The sequence below is a fragment of the Balaenoptera musculus genome, chromosome 13 (genome assembly GCF_009873245.2).
Source record: "Balaenoptera musculus isolate JJ_BM4_2016_0621 chromosome 13, mBalMus1.pri.v3, whole genome shotgun sequence".
Lineage (NCBI taxonomy): Eukaryota > Metazoa > Chordata > Mammalia > Artiodactyla > Balaenopteridae > Balaenoptera > Balaenoptera musculus.
The window spans coordinates 3,240,231-3,254,984 of record NC_045797.1 but is presented as its reverse complement, the minus strand read 5'-3'; positions in this window follow the sequence as shown (position 1 = coordinate 3,254,984).

The window sequence follows — 14,754 nt, the reverse complement described above, 5'->3', positions numbered from 1 at the left end:
CCTTTCAGCCATAGGAGCTGTCGTATAAATTTAAAATTCTTTGTAATTCCTAAACAAGATGATATTTTCTCTTTTTCCTTATACATATATCCACTCTTTTAGATTCTTTTCCCATATAGGTAATTACAGAGTATTGAGTAAAGTTCCCTATGCTATACAGTAGGTCCTTATTAATTATCTATTATGTATATAATAATGTGTATATGTCGATCTCAATCTCCCAATTTATCCGTCCCCCGCCTTTCCCCCCTGGTAACCATAAGTTTGTTTTCTACATCTGTGACTCTACCTCTTATCTAATGGGGCAAATTGAGACAAGATTTTGTGGAAGATTGCAAACCTGTGTCAGATGCTATCAAAATTTAGTCTGATTTGGATTATGTTTTACAATCAAGGGAGTTCTGTTCCAAACTCACCCATCCAAAATTGTACTTTAAAATAGATCAGATTTGCCTTCATATTACAGACAGACTGGTAAATGGTACCTACTGTTCTCAGTTTCGGAAGGAAGGAAGGAAGGAAGGGAGGTGTACGTTGAACAACAATTACCATTTTCTGTATATTCTACACACCCTACCCTCCCATTGAACAAAGAATTTAACCAAAATCATGAAAGTTTCAGTGGAAGCCAGTATGGTGACCCAACTTTACTTTAGGCAAAGTTGGTCATCTGTGCCTCGCTTTCCACATCTGTAAATTGAAGGCTGTTACATCTGTCCCTTGCAGGGATATCATAGTAACAAATGAGAGGAGATACATGAAAACATATTCTTCAGAGAAAAGTAGCCATAATTATCCTAATTTAGGAAAACACAGAAATCAACTTGCGTTTACCAAAATGTGAAACTTCTTTTAATTGTTGTCAATTTAAGTCCTACGAGGTATGTGGTCTTAAATTTTGTTGACAATGATTTCAACGAAACCATAATTTAGCTATTATAATATCCGTCCAGCTGTTTTATCATCAGTAATTTTAGTTCCGGTAGAATCCTCTTCAGATAAATTATATGTGTATTGGAAACTAGTGATTATAGTATTTCTCTAAGAAATCTTTTTGTTTTATGCCCTAAAAGCTCTCTGAAGTCAATGATAGTTTGTAAAACAAAAGCTTTATCAATGAAATTTTGCAAAAAAATTGTCTTATATACAACTGAAACATGTTTGCTTTTTAGCCTGAATTAAAATCTAGCTTCTCTAATAGATAAACTTTTCAGCTATCTGTGACAACTGGAAACTTTTTCTTAAAATGAAACCTGAAATGTAAAAACATCCCTGGTGATTAAAAAATCTTATAATCATCGTAAATCATAGAGATTTTGTCACCAAAAAGTATCTAACTGATCATTTCAGAAATTTCCAGTTTACTCCTCTGAATAAAATAATAGGAAAAAAAGAAAAGACCTCCCCATCATTGCTTGTCTTCAACACTTAGTTTAATTCATAAAGTCAGCAAAATATAATAAAGAGTTATGGCAAAATATAAAGAGTTCAACCTCAACTCCTCCTGTTTCTTCTCAGATGATTTATCTTCATTCTACAGTTAAACCAATTTTCAAATTCCTTTTTATCCTGTACGAACGTCAATCCCCGAACATAATTTCTGAAATACAACCTGAATGCAAGCAGCTTCATAGCAACTTTCCTTTTTAATACCTTACTTAGCTCTCCCGCAGCCCCCATAAGCGTAGTTGGGCAGATACTAGCAGTATTGACATTTTAGGGATTTAACCAAGTGAAACTCTACGGAAGCAACAAGGGGAAGGAGGTCAGAAAGGGAGTCAAGCAGAAGGTGTGGCCAGAAGGGCAAATCCACCAAAGGGTGGATGGGCCAGCGTCCAGGCAGGGGCATCTCTGTGCCCCGGGGTTGAGCTTTCTTGTCGGAGAAGAAGGGACAGGTCAACGGACCACAACTTGGCTTGTCTGAGACCCTCCTCAAACCCTAGTCTGACCCTGGATCCATCAGAACCTTCTGATGAAGCTTCTCTGAGTCACTGAAGCTCAGGCAACAGCTCCCCAAACCTACAATCCCCACCTCTATTTAGTTACCTGCTGACCTGCAGTATTCACTGCAAAATAAACTCAAGCCATGTGCCCCGCAGTTAAGGAGAGGACAGTCTGATGATAAAGTCTTATGGCCAGATACAAATGGCCAACAGGCACATGAAAATATGCTCAACATCACTAATTATTAGAGAAATGCAAATCAAAACTACAATGAGGTACCACCTCACACCAGTCAGAATGGCCATCATCAAAAAGTCTACAAATAACAAATGCTGGAGAGGGTGTGGAGAAAAGGGAACCCTCTTGCACTGTTGGTGGGAATGTAAGGTGGTGCAGCCACTATGGAGAACAGTATGGAAAAAAACTAAAATTAGATTTGCCATATGATCCAGCAATCCCACTCTTGGGCATTTTTCCAGACAAAACTATAATTCAAAAAGATGCATGCACCCCTATGTTCATAGCAGCACTATTCACAGTACCCAAGACATGGAAACAACCCAAATGTCCATCAACATATGAATGCATAAAGAAGATGTGGTATATATATATGCAAGGGAATACTACTCAGTCATAAAAAGACAACAAAACAATGCCTTTTGCAGCAACATGGATGGACCTAGAGATTATCATATTAAGTGAAGTAAGTCAGAAAGAGAAAGACAAATACTATATGATATCACTTATTGTGGAATCTAAAATGTGACACAAGTGGACTTATCTGTGAAACAGAAACAGACTCACAGACAATAGAGAACAGACATGTGATTGCCAAGGGGGAGGAGGGGTGGGGAAGGAATGGATTCAGAGTTTGGGATTAGCAGATGCAAACTACTGTATATAGAATGGATAAACAACAAGGTCCTACTGTACAGCACAGGGAACTATATTCAACATCCTGTGATAAACCATACTGGAAAAGAATATGAAAAAGAATGTATATATATGTATAACTGAATCACTTTGCTGTACAGCAGAAATTAACACAACATTCTAAATCAACTATACTTCAATTTTAAAAAGTCTTATGGTCAGGAACATGTGCAGAGCCTATGAAATTTTAAACATGGAGATCTGGGGTCTGGATGGAGAGGTAAAGGCACCATCATTGTCAACCAAAGGCGTCTGTTCTTGGAAGGCTGTCGGTCAACAGTTTTGAGCTCCTGTCTCTACACTCACTGCTTCGTTCCCAAGTGTTGTGTTGAAAGCTTGTGGAGAAGCAGAAGAAAGGAACCATACAATTACCAATTATTGTACCAAAAATACAATGTTTGTTTTCTCATATGGTAATTATTCTGTGGGTCGGGTGGGAGGAGATAAATATATCTATGAGTTAGTCAACCAAAACTGGTAACTGAGGTAATAACTTTTTTAATGGAAAATGATTCTAGTAAATACAAATGTTCACAAAAACTAGGTCATTCTCTGAGATCCTGGTTGTAAAAATCACTATGGCATGATTCAGCATTAGAAACTGTGATTTGCAGGGACATCCCTTCTCCGGGCACGGGTCTGTGTGTGTGCCTGGATAGCTTGTGGGCGGGGTGATTCATCAAGGGTGAGGAACAAAAAACTATGACAGGGGTCAGACCATCTGACCTGTTGAGAGAACTTAAATTCATGTCATCCTGAAGCCTGGGGACCTGATCAATAAAACAAAAATTTGGGAATTGAATAGCATGGAACCACACACACACACACACACACACACACACACACACACACTCACACATAAATAAGGGCAAGTGAAAACTGAATGATAAGGTCTCTCTTCTATTTAACAGTATGATACCAATGTCAACTTCTTCGTTTTGCTATTGCACAACAGTCGTAGAATGTCACCACTGGGGGAAGCCAGATGAAGTGCTCACAGGACACAATGTACTTTTTCTTTTGTAACTTTCTGTGAGTCTATAATTATTCCAAAATAAAAGTTTTTTTAAAGTAAAAAAAAAAAAATTCGGTATAATGGACTGTGTTATTATCTATTGCATTTTCCCCTCATTTATGGAACTTAAGCCATATTTTCTAATCCAAATCTTTGTCAGGGAGAAAATAAAGGAAAACAAAGCTATAATTTAGAAATTAAACATGGTGGGTTCTGCCAGATGACCCATATCCATCAAGGAGTTCCCTGGGTTCTGGAAATTTCATCTCAGACAAACTAGATCAACGAAAAAAATCTCATCTAAAAAGGCTCCAGAGAGATAGTAAAAGGAACTTAAAAACAGATAGTTTTCACTCCTTTTTACTTGGGAAAGTACAATAAACTAGACCTGAAAATTATCCCACATTCCCTAAAGTGTAGCTATAGAAGCTGGTGTAAGTTTTCTGCACTTTCCACTTTCTCACCCAGTTCCACCACCAGTGACAATACGTTGCAAATAGAGATAGATCTCATAAGCCCTACTGACTGATTCTGGACTTAAAACATTTCAAAACTTCAAGGACCAAGGGCCTCAAGTTACAGTACAATATCAACCCCTCCAGCCTAATCTCACACCACAGAACTTACACATATGCAATGCAGAACCAAGTACAATTTGCATAAACTATGTGATAATCATCTGGTTCCTTGAGGATTCTCAACACAGAAATAGGAAACTATTGTATGATTGTCAATCCTGCTTCAACCATACTCTGTCAAATTCTCCTTTTTGATTCTGCAGTGTTCTGGTCATTATATTGAACCCTAGTCCAATACAGGACAGTTTAAAAGTTTGAATAGATCATCTGGTACAAAGCATCCCCACTCCCAGTGGTGCCATGAAAGTCTAGACTTGTTCCAGGAGCACAGAGTTGGGAGGAAAGCAGTGCCCTTCCGCCTTCCCCTCTTCTGAGTGTGTCCTCCTCTGGGTTGGGCAGATGAAGCCCCAAGGAAATCTACCTGGAGGTGGTGACGCCTGACCTCTAGGTGAAGAAAGGCAGAGAGCCAAGATCCAGAGGTAGAACCCGCCATGTTCCAAGAACTGTCCATTATTTCATATATGGCGGGAGTGAAGGGTCCACCTGGGCCTCACATAGGAGACACAGGAATATCGCCAATGTCTCAGAGACTAGAAACATATTTAAATAGTACAAACCATGTGAAGTTTTCCATATAAATATTGAAATGTATCATGGTTCTATTTTTTTTTCCTTCTGAAGGTACAAAAATACACATTTTTTCATAAAAATAGAAATTGAAAGCAAAGGAAAAGTGTGAGAACTTAAGTAAAACTGGGCTCATGATGACACTGCAACTTTACCATCTCTTCTTTTTTTTAATATAAATTTGTTTATTTTATTTTTGGCTGCATTGGGTCTTCATTGCTGTGCGCAGGCTTTTCTCTGGCTGCAGCGAGCAGGGGCTACTCTTCCTTGTGGTGCACGGGCTTCTCATTGCAGTGGCTTCTCTTGTTGCGGAGCATGGGCTCTAGGCACGTGGGCTTCAGTAGTTGTGGCACACAGGCTCAGTAGTTGTGGCTCGCGGGCTCTAGAGCGCAGGCTCAGTAGTTGCTCCGCGGCATGTGGGATCTTCCTGGATGAGAGCTTGAAGTCATGTCCCCTGCATTGGCAGGCGGATTCTTAACCACTGCACCACCAGGGAAGCCCTTACCATCTCTTCTTAATCGATTTCAGGCTCAACCTCATGCACACACATTTCTGTTCATGTTGATACTTGCAAAGCTCTTTATTTTGTATTCACCTCCATTTAATCAAAATTTCCAGCTTGATTATTTGAGGTTTATTTTTTTTCCTATTTCTATTATTTGAAAACTTTTTCAGACATAAGTGGCTGTTGTCTCATTTTTCCACAAATATCTCTAATAGTTCACCAAGAGAGTCTTGATATGGGGTTAATGGAAGTAGTGTAGAAACAATAGCGTTTTATCATCATCATAACTAATTCATGTGATATGAAAATATAACTAGAGAATGGGGTATATGTAAACTAGGATCCTGTGCATAATTGGAATTATAAAAATGCATATCGAATTTCATAAAAATTTAGGTTAAGGAAAATGTAATTTTGAAGTAAAAAAGTTTAAGACAAATCTCTTAAAAATTTTGTTTGTTAAAGTTTTAAAGAATCCTGTATTTCTGACTTTCAGTGATCAGTTTAGAGCGTTATAAAGGTTGTATGTGTTATTACCAGGCAGATTATTAACCCCAAAAAATCATTTGTAGAGAAGGGTTACTTACTGCAGAAGGAGTTTCTGATTAGAAAACAGCTCTGGAAAATTTCAGAAAGCATAGAAAGTTAAATGCTTTTGAAACATTGTAATTTTGGAGCCAACATTACTTTTTATGACATAAATATTTCAGACAAATTATTGTCTGCTTAATTAAGTCATGATCAGAAAAGTAGACTTAGCTTGAAATCAATTGTTGTTTATTTTTTAGGAAACAAAATTTCTGGTTAAGAAGGCATTATAAATAAAATTTTGTCTAGGTTAGAGTGTCTTTGGTGTTGTTAGAAATTACCATGAAAGTTAAAGAAGTTAAAGTATTTAGTAGTAGCAGTATTACAGTATAGCTGATTTACAATTAGAATAAATATTTCAATGTGTGCACTCCCAAATCATCTTACCAAATTGTGCAAATTCAAAACCAAATTATTTAAACAATAAAGATTTAGAAATCTCAGAACCTTATGAATGAGATCAATATTTATTCAAAGTGTTCAATAAACTAAGATTAGATTGTCTGAGATGTTTGAAGAATCCTAGACTATTTTAATTAAAAAGAAGCACCAGTTTCAGCAGTGCTGAGGATATGGCCAGCAACATCTTACACAATACAAGACTTATCTGTCACAAATCAAAGTTCATATTATTAACATTGTGGCCGGGCTGCATTAATAAAAAGTGTGAGTGGAGATTTTAATGGGTTTGTAATGAGCTAAAAGAGGCAGAGTCAAAAGTATCTACACATGCTTCCATCATACCTCTCAGACATAAAAGTAATGATGCCTTATGTGTAAGCTAAAGAACACCAGAATGCTCTTAACCTACTAATTCTTGGTACGGCACTACTATTCCCCACTTTGTGTGTGTTTGCAGGGGATTATCAGATGTTTTCAAGGAAAAAGAATAAATATCATACAGGTGGTTCTGTACTTCTTCAAACACACGACACTGGCAGCATATTATTGAGAACCATCATCCTTATTAATTTAATTGAACCAACAGAGATTATGGTCACATCCCAAGTATTCCAGTCTCTATGGACAGATTTTCTTTTTTTTTTTCTTTTTCATGTTCAAAATGAGAAGGGATGTATCGTTTTTCATTATTTCACTTTACATTATTATATACTGATAAGAATAATAAATACAGAAAAATAAATTGGGATAAGGAATAGAAATTATGCCAAAATAATCTCAGAGAGCTTAAGACTTTTCCTTCAAGGGAAAAGAAAGATTTTAAAAGAAAACTACACCATGGCAATTAAGGTAGTGCTTTTTTCCCCCTACACCATCAGAAAAAGAGCAGAAAATTTAAAGGCCTTTGCCAAAGATTGAAGGCTGTTACTAAATTGAAATATATGATTTTTGAAGAATGAATTTAGCAAAAGGAAACAAATTTTAGAACTCCTTTTTAAAAATAGAATGAACTATTAAATAAAGCAATGGTCAAACGGGCCAACAAATTTGATGCAAATCCCAGAACTCTGATTTTTCTTGCAACTTGAAAAGCTCAACTTTATCTGTGATTGTTGATTCAGGTGATTGTGACTATCTGTTTATTCAATACACCCTTCACAGCCATGCTCTTCTTTCCTTCAAGTTTCCAGATATTGCATTGAATTGACCAATTAAGGCAATACATTTTCTATTCTGTGCTTCTCAAAAATATACTTAGACAGTATACACTAAGTATACTTAGCGTGCACACACACACATACACAGGCACACACACACCCTGATCAGGCCTGAAGGACCTCGCCCTCTTGTGAAAAGTTTGCCACCGCACCACGCCTCCTGCCTCACCTTCGGAGAGACAGATGATGCTTTACTACTTGAATCTTACCGCTAAGAACGTTTCGCATGGCTCAGAATGCTATCACACTTTTCAGTTTCAAACTTTAATTCCGGGCCTAAAAACGTTTCGAGTTGACCACACAGTTTGCAGTCTTGTTGGCATGGTCTGATGAGTTATGAAAATGTCTTCAAGTTATTACGAGGGAAATACCACGGGAAAACTGGTACCTGAAATATGTTATGAAGCTGCTCACTTGCTTAATGAATGCCTCCTCGTATAGAGATGGATCTCTGAGACCGGCCAGCAACATGTGCCCCTCCCTGTCCTAGAGTCCTACTCTGCTTCATAACGTGGTTAATTAAAAGATATGTATGGAGCTGGAAACGTGAGCAAGAATGCGGTCCAGGAATGTGTGTTTATACGCAAATAAGGAAGGTGTGTGTGAGGATGTGTTTAACTTAGAATATGTAAAACAGACATACATACAGACAAACACACACACGTGTGTGGAGTTGGAGACAGAAAGGGAGGTGCTGCAGTGGGATGGGGCAGAGTCATAAGGACTGGCCAGTGGTCAGATCTTCAGGCGGGATGGTCAGGGCAGCCCTTGCGGAGAAGATGGCATTGAAGACTTGAAGGAGATTTTCAAGTCATTTATGCTCCAGAAGGAGAGAGAGACTGTCACACTTGCAGAGAAAGTAAATGATATAAATACTTGGGAGCAAGTCAAGTTTATAACCTTTGTTGTAAAAATTAAACTTTTCCTTCATAAAATCTAATGGAGTGATATATTCAAATAATCTGGGGGGAGTTTTTTTTTTTTCCCTCCCACTATATTAGAGGATCGAGGGATAGATGATTCTCATAGGTGTTCTCCTTGGCTTCTTTTTAAAATACATCCTTCCATTCTTCCAATGCCCACTAAACAATTACTATACCTATTAGGAGCTACAAAGGTAAGTCAGTTTCAAACTATGATCCCCCAGGAGAAGGTAAGGGTTCAAAGAATTTGAGTGAAATATTAGTGTAATAACATAAAGCAAAGTGTCACAGAAATGCACCAGAGAGAGAAAATGGTCAACTAGGGAGAACCAAAAAAAGGTACCCTGCAGGTGTTCATCTGTGATGGGTAGGATACTGAAAGGCTTAGGTGTGGAGTGGGCATCTCACCTGGAAGGGGTAGTAGGAACACAGGAAATATCAAGACTTACTTGGGGACCTATTTTGGCAGGAGGATGCCGAACAAAATATGAGAAGAGCCTACAAATATAATTTCTAGTCACGTACGGATGACCGAAAAGCAGTCAATCTGTCCTCTGGGTGGGCTTTCTGACAGCCTCACCACCTCCTATCTCCAGCTCTGCCCCTAACAGCTCTGTGACCACAGGGCCTCTAGGTTCCCAACTGTGGATGGTGGAGGCTGGTGTTCCTGAAAGTTCCTTAGGTTCAGAAATTTTTCAGCCTGAAATGCCAGTGTCACCGTATCATCCACACTTCAAGACATAGTATTTGTAACTTAAAATTATAGACAGCCATCCCCCCATCATCAGCTTGACATTCACCATTTCAAATTTTCTAAGACCTGACTGACACCTTTCTACTTCAGACTGATGACTGCTTTTATTGTTCATACAATGCTTATTCCTGTGACTCCCCTTGCTGTGTAAGTGAAGTCCCTCTGTGTTCTCATTTATTTCATCTTTCTTTTGAGTGGATTTCTGGTTGTGCTACTGAACCAAAGGAGATTTGACCTAAATAAAGTGCCAATTTGGAAAAGAAACATGAGGAAAAGGGAGCAGTGGTGACAGTCACAAATGATAGTGAGCAAAGGCAGTACTGGGGAGAAGGTGTTATTCAGTCTCTGCTCTAATTGAACTGCCCACTAGGGAAACACCCTTCTATCAGACTTTCCGGCGTATCACTTTAAAACACATACACGCGGTCAATGATGGAGTCTTTAAGAAAATATCTGGAAAACCATACTGTTGTAAACATTGGCTTATATTTTTTGTAAAGATATATTCCCTTTCTGTTTTACTTGAAAACTCATCATTTCCAATTGGTTTTTCTTCACCAAATTTTCTGATTATGAACAGCAGGGAGCATTTCTGGCCTGCGATTTCTGGCCGGGATCACATTGTCTTCCTAACGGGAAGCCTGAGGCTCACAGAGGTATCAAAAGCCGTGCTCCACAAACACCGTCAGATGGTCTCCAGGTTAGGTTACTTTAAAAATAAAATTACACATTTCTTTAAAAAATTAAAAATAGAGTATGATGCAGCAATGCCACCTCTGAGTATATACCCCAAAGAATGGAAAGCAGGGTATCAAACCAATACGTGTACACCCACATTTATAGCAGCATATTCACAATAGCCAAAAGTTAGAAGCAACCCCAGTGTCCATCGACAGACGAATGGATAAACAAAATTTGTTCTGTACATATCATGGAATATGATGCAGCCTTAAAAAGGAAGGAAATTCTGACACCTGCTACAACATGGCTGACCCTGAAGATATCATGCTCGGTGAAATAAACCAGTCACCAAAAGACAAATGCTCTGCGATTCTACTTATGGCAGGAACTTGAAATAGTCAAATTCATAGAAAGCAAAAAGTGGTTAGCTGGGGCTGGGGAAAATGGGGAGTTAGTGTTCAGTGGGACAGAATTTCAAGTTGGGAAGATGAAAAAATATTGGAGATGGACAAGGGTGAGGGTTGCCCAGCAATGTTCTTAATGCCACTGAATTACACACTTAAAAATGGTTCGCGCGCTCATCTTGGATTCTGTATACTCACCACAAGAGAAAAACATAATAAAAGTATGATGCATCTTTTTTAGGAGAAGACAGAGCTCGTGGTCTGCCAATCCCTTCTGGTGCCATATTGTGGCTGTGACATTCTGATAAATAGAGAGACTGAAGAAATCATTTGCTGGGCAGCATTGAGAGACAGCTGTGTCAGGTGAAATACTCGAGTCCCATTTCTGGCTGCTGAGAAGCCCTAACCGGATGTTTTGACTCATTACCCTGAGCCTTCATCAGCTGACAAAACTAAATTTTTTTCATCAGCTGATTAAGATTCAAGATAATGAGTCAAAACATGCCAGTAGTAATTCCCAACAGCAATGAAGACAGGATGTTAACTTTTCCACGCACATAGACGCAGGCAGACAGACGCGAAATGAACCAGCGCGGCTTCCCAGCCTGCGGGAAAAGTTGATTTCATCAAGGGCAGGGGTGACAATTATCATATACACCTAAAAAAGAGAAACGACCAAAAAATAGCTGACCAAACAATTGAATGGATTGCTAATCATTTTAATAAGAAGCGACTAATAGCACCAAATGAACTCATGGAAAACACAACTGGAGGAAAGAAAATAAAAATCACACAGGAAGTGACCATGCAGAAATTTGAACGGACTCTAGGAAAACGAAAGTTCCAAATGCTTTGCACTTCCTCTTGGAACAACAAATGCACTTCAGAATGTTTTTGATGGCAACTGTATCTGAGCTTAAAGTTCCAGGAATTTTCCACAACTGCTCTGCATTCTGCAGGCCTTCTGTCTGACTACGGAATATCGAGTTTTACCAACAAAAGCATGTGACTCAATACTCTACCTCTTGATATCAGATATATATATGTATTTTCAATTTCATTAGGCATCCATTGGGAAGGTACCTAATATTTGGAATGCACTGCTTAGTGTGCTAACTTATTTGCGTGGGGTCTCAGCATCAGAGAGACCAAAAGCACAGAGAGAATTATTGCTGTTGAAAGGATTCTCTTGGGGGTGAGCGTAATGGTTAATAGGCCAAGAGTCAAGGGAGCTAAATAGTTCCTCAATCTGGTAATAGTAGAGCATTCCAAAAGCTGTGGAAAATCGGACATAATATCTTGTACGTATCGGCCTAGGTTTCTCTCTTTCAGTATTTGGAGTAAATCAGCTTATAAAATCTGCTAAGAAAAGTTCCCCCTCTGAAAATATGATAAATGCTGAAACATGGCATGAAATAGTCTCAGTGGTCAACTGAAAGCAAACTGTATTCTGGGAACAAACAATGGCTGTGATCCTAATTCTTTGAATTGCAGCGACTGAGTATGCAATGCTTTTAAATGCAAGATTCAGAGCAGCAGAGAGACTGGTCTCCCCTACACGATTAAGGAAAACTTCCACCTCCAGCTCACTGCTGATGGGCAGGCTCTAGGAAAGCCTTCTTACAGGAACACTTTGTTAGAATTTTGTCTAAGGTTTTGGGGGAGGAGGGAAGAGCATAGTGCTAAAAAGATGAAAACAAGTCTTTTTTCTTTTTTGTTGTTTTTTTCTTTCTTCCCTGACGGCTACATTTCTGCTCTACCAGTGCCTGTCAATTGCAGGAGACACCATCACTCAGCTTATTAGGAAAGCATCACTCCCACTACTGTTCAATTTAAAATGTGCTACTTAGAGATACCACCTCTAAGAGGTGCCACCTCTAAGAGACCAGCTCATGCACGTGTTCAGAGAGGGTCTTAATTGATGCAGAATTTACTGTACGAAGCAAAACTTTGCTTGGATAGGCTGAGAGGAAGAGCAAATTGAGGAAGAGCCCTTTGTCAGGTTTTATGGGCTTGTCTTCTCATTGGGAGCCTACATTTACTAACTGTATAATTGGTGGCACAGTTCTTCCATCATAAACATTGTTATCAGTTAATTAAACTTGAAACGCAGCTTTGTTCCCCAACTTGTTTTGTCAGATTGTTTTCCTTATTTATTTATCATCATAAAATTTTACTCAGTGACTGGCAGCTTCTCAGCCCTCCAATAATCATATAAATCAAAACATAAGATTTTAGTCTTCATGCAATTTCCTTTTGGTCTGAAAATATGAAACCAGATGTTTTTGGCATGCTAAAGATGCTTTTCATCTTTTTTAGATTCTTTCAGTGCAGTCAAAGTAAATGCATTTTTAAAACCAACTTATGAAAGTTAAATTCCCTTTGTTCATCTCAGTGTGGTCTGGTTTGCATTGATGCAGTGGCATTGAGAGACCTTTCAGATAACGTACTGAATTTCTCGGAGGAATTACACATGTGGGGCTAAAAGCTCAAAGAGCAACAGAAATTGTATTAATAGCAGATCAGTAGACCATGAACCATGATTCACAGAGGGTCTGACCAAGCGGGATGCCGAAAAGTGAAGGTTCAGGTTGGATGAGGACCCATATGATCTTGCCTGTCTCGATATCATTGGGGTGATATGCCTAATTTGTTCACGTAGTTATCACATACTTGTTCCATCTTGAAAAGGTGGGGCCCATGAAAGCATGGCCTTTGGAATTTCCTGCGACGGTGAATCTCATCTCGGTAGATATTACCATCTATCTCAGCCTAAGGCTATCACTAAAACATCTAAACATTCCCAGATGGAACATACTTCGCTGATATTACAGGGATTTGATGTTACTGGAGAGACTTGGGGTCAGTAAGCAGCAGCAGGAATAGAGTGGCACATAGGCTAATCTCATTTGTACGTGGTCTCAGGTTGCCATTACGTCCCTGGGCTATTTTGTGGTTTGGGTACTGGAACTCTTAGGACAGACTGAAATACTTTGGGATCTTGGTGGGGTGGTGTATGGAATTATTTATAATCAGCTTTGTTATCTAAGCTTTGATGTGTTTCCCCCATCCTCAGCCCCCAGCTTCGCTGCATAAATTCCACCGCCTGGTGGACACATCTACCTCTTCACCCAAACCCCCAGCAATCATGGCAAGCCCTGCATTCAGGAAGAGCAGAATGCCTCCACACCTTACTCTGCTTGATTTTTCAAGCAAGTTTTCCCAGTGGCAACACTTTTCCACAATCACAGACTTCATAAACGTCCTTATTCCCCATGGCAATTGGCTTTCCATTCCCCACATTCCACTGAATTTGCTGTCAGAAGTCACCAGTGGTCCCTCAGTAGCCAACTCCAATCCATTGGCCTCTGCTTCACTGACTTCTTCCTTTTCATTTTATTTTTTTGTCTGTATGTCTCTACCTTTTTTATTTGTGAGCTTTTTATTTATTTATTTATTTTTATTTATTTATTTTTTTGCTGTACCACGCAGCCCGTGGTACTTCCCTGACCAGGGATCGAACCCGTGCCCCCTTCATTGGAAGCACGGAGTCTTAACCACTGGCCCACCAGGGAAGTCCTGACCTCTTCCTTTTTAAATTTATCTTCTCTCTGCTCACACGAACTAAGCTCTTTTGGTGCTTCTGTTTCTCTGAACTTCCTGCCCAATATTTTCTGCTCCTTCCTCTTTCTCTGCCTGACTTGAAAACATTGTCATCCGTAAGGCTCTGCCTTTGGTCCTCTTTCACCTTCGCTCATAATAGCCTGGGTGTAACATTGACCCCATGGTTATCTATCTGCTAATGCTACCCAGAATCCTGTCTCCCATCCAAGTCCTGCTCCTGTGCTGAAGAACCCAGGATCCACCTGCCTAGTAGAATCTACACACAAATTCAGTATAAAAAAACCCCATGTTTACCCTCAAATTACTGTTTTCTCTAAAGAGTCCAGCCTAATTAGTGTCACTCTGACATCCAAGTCAGAAACCTATTGCCCATCTAGGATCTCTTTCACACAGATTACTATCCACCTGCTCACAGCCTTCAAATCTACCTTTGAATTATCTTTCAGATTTGTCCAATTCATTCTGTTAATATTTTTTAAAAATAACCAATATTTAAATTAATTAGGGAATATTTGGTTCTCTGGAAGTGAGTGAGAATTTTCTCACCTGTGGATCCATG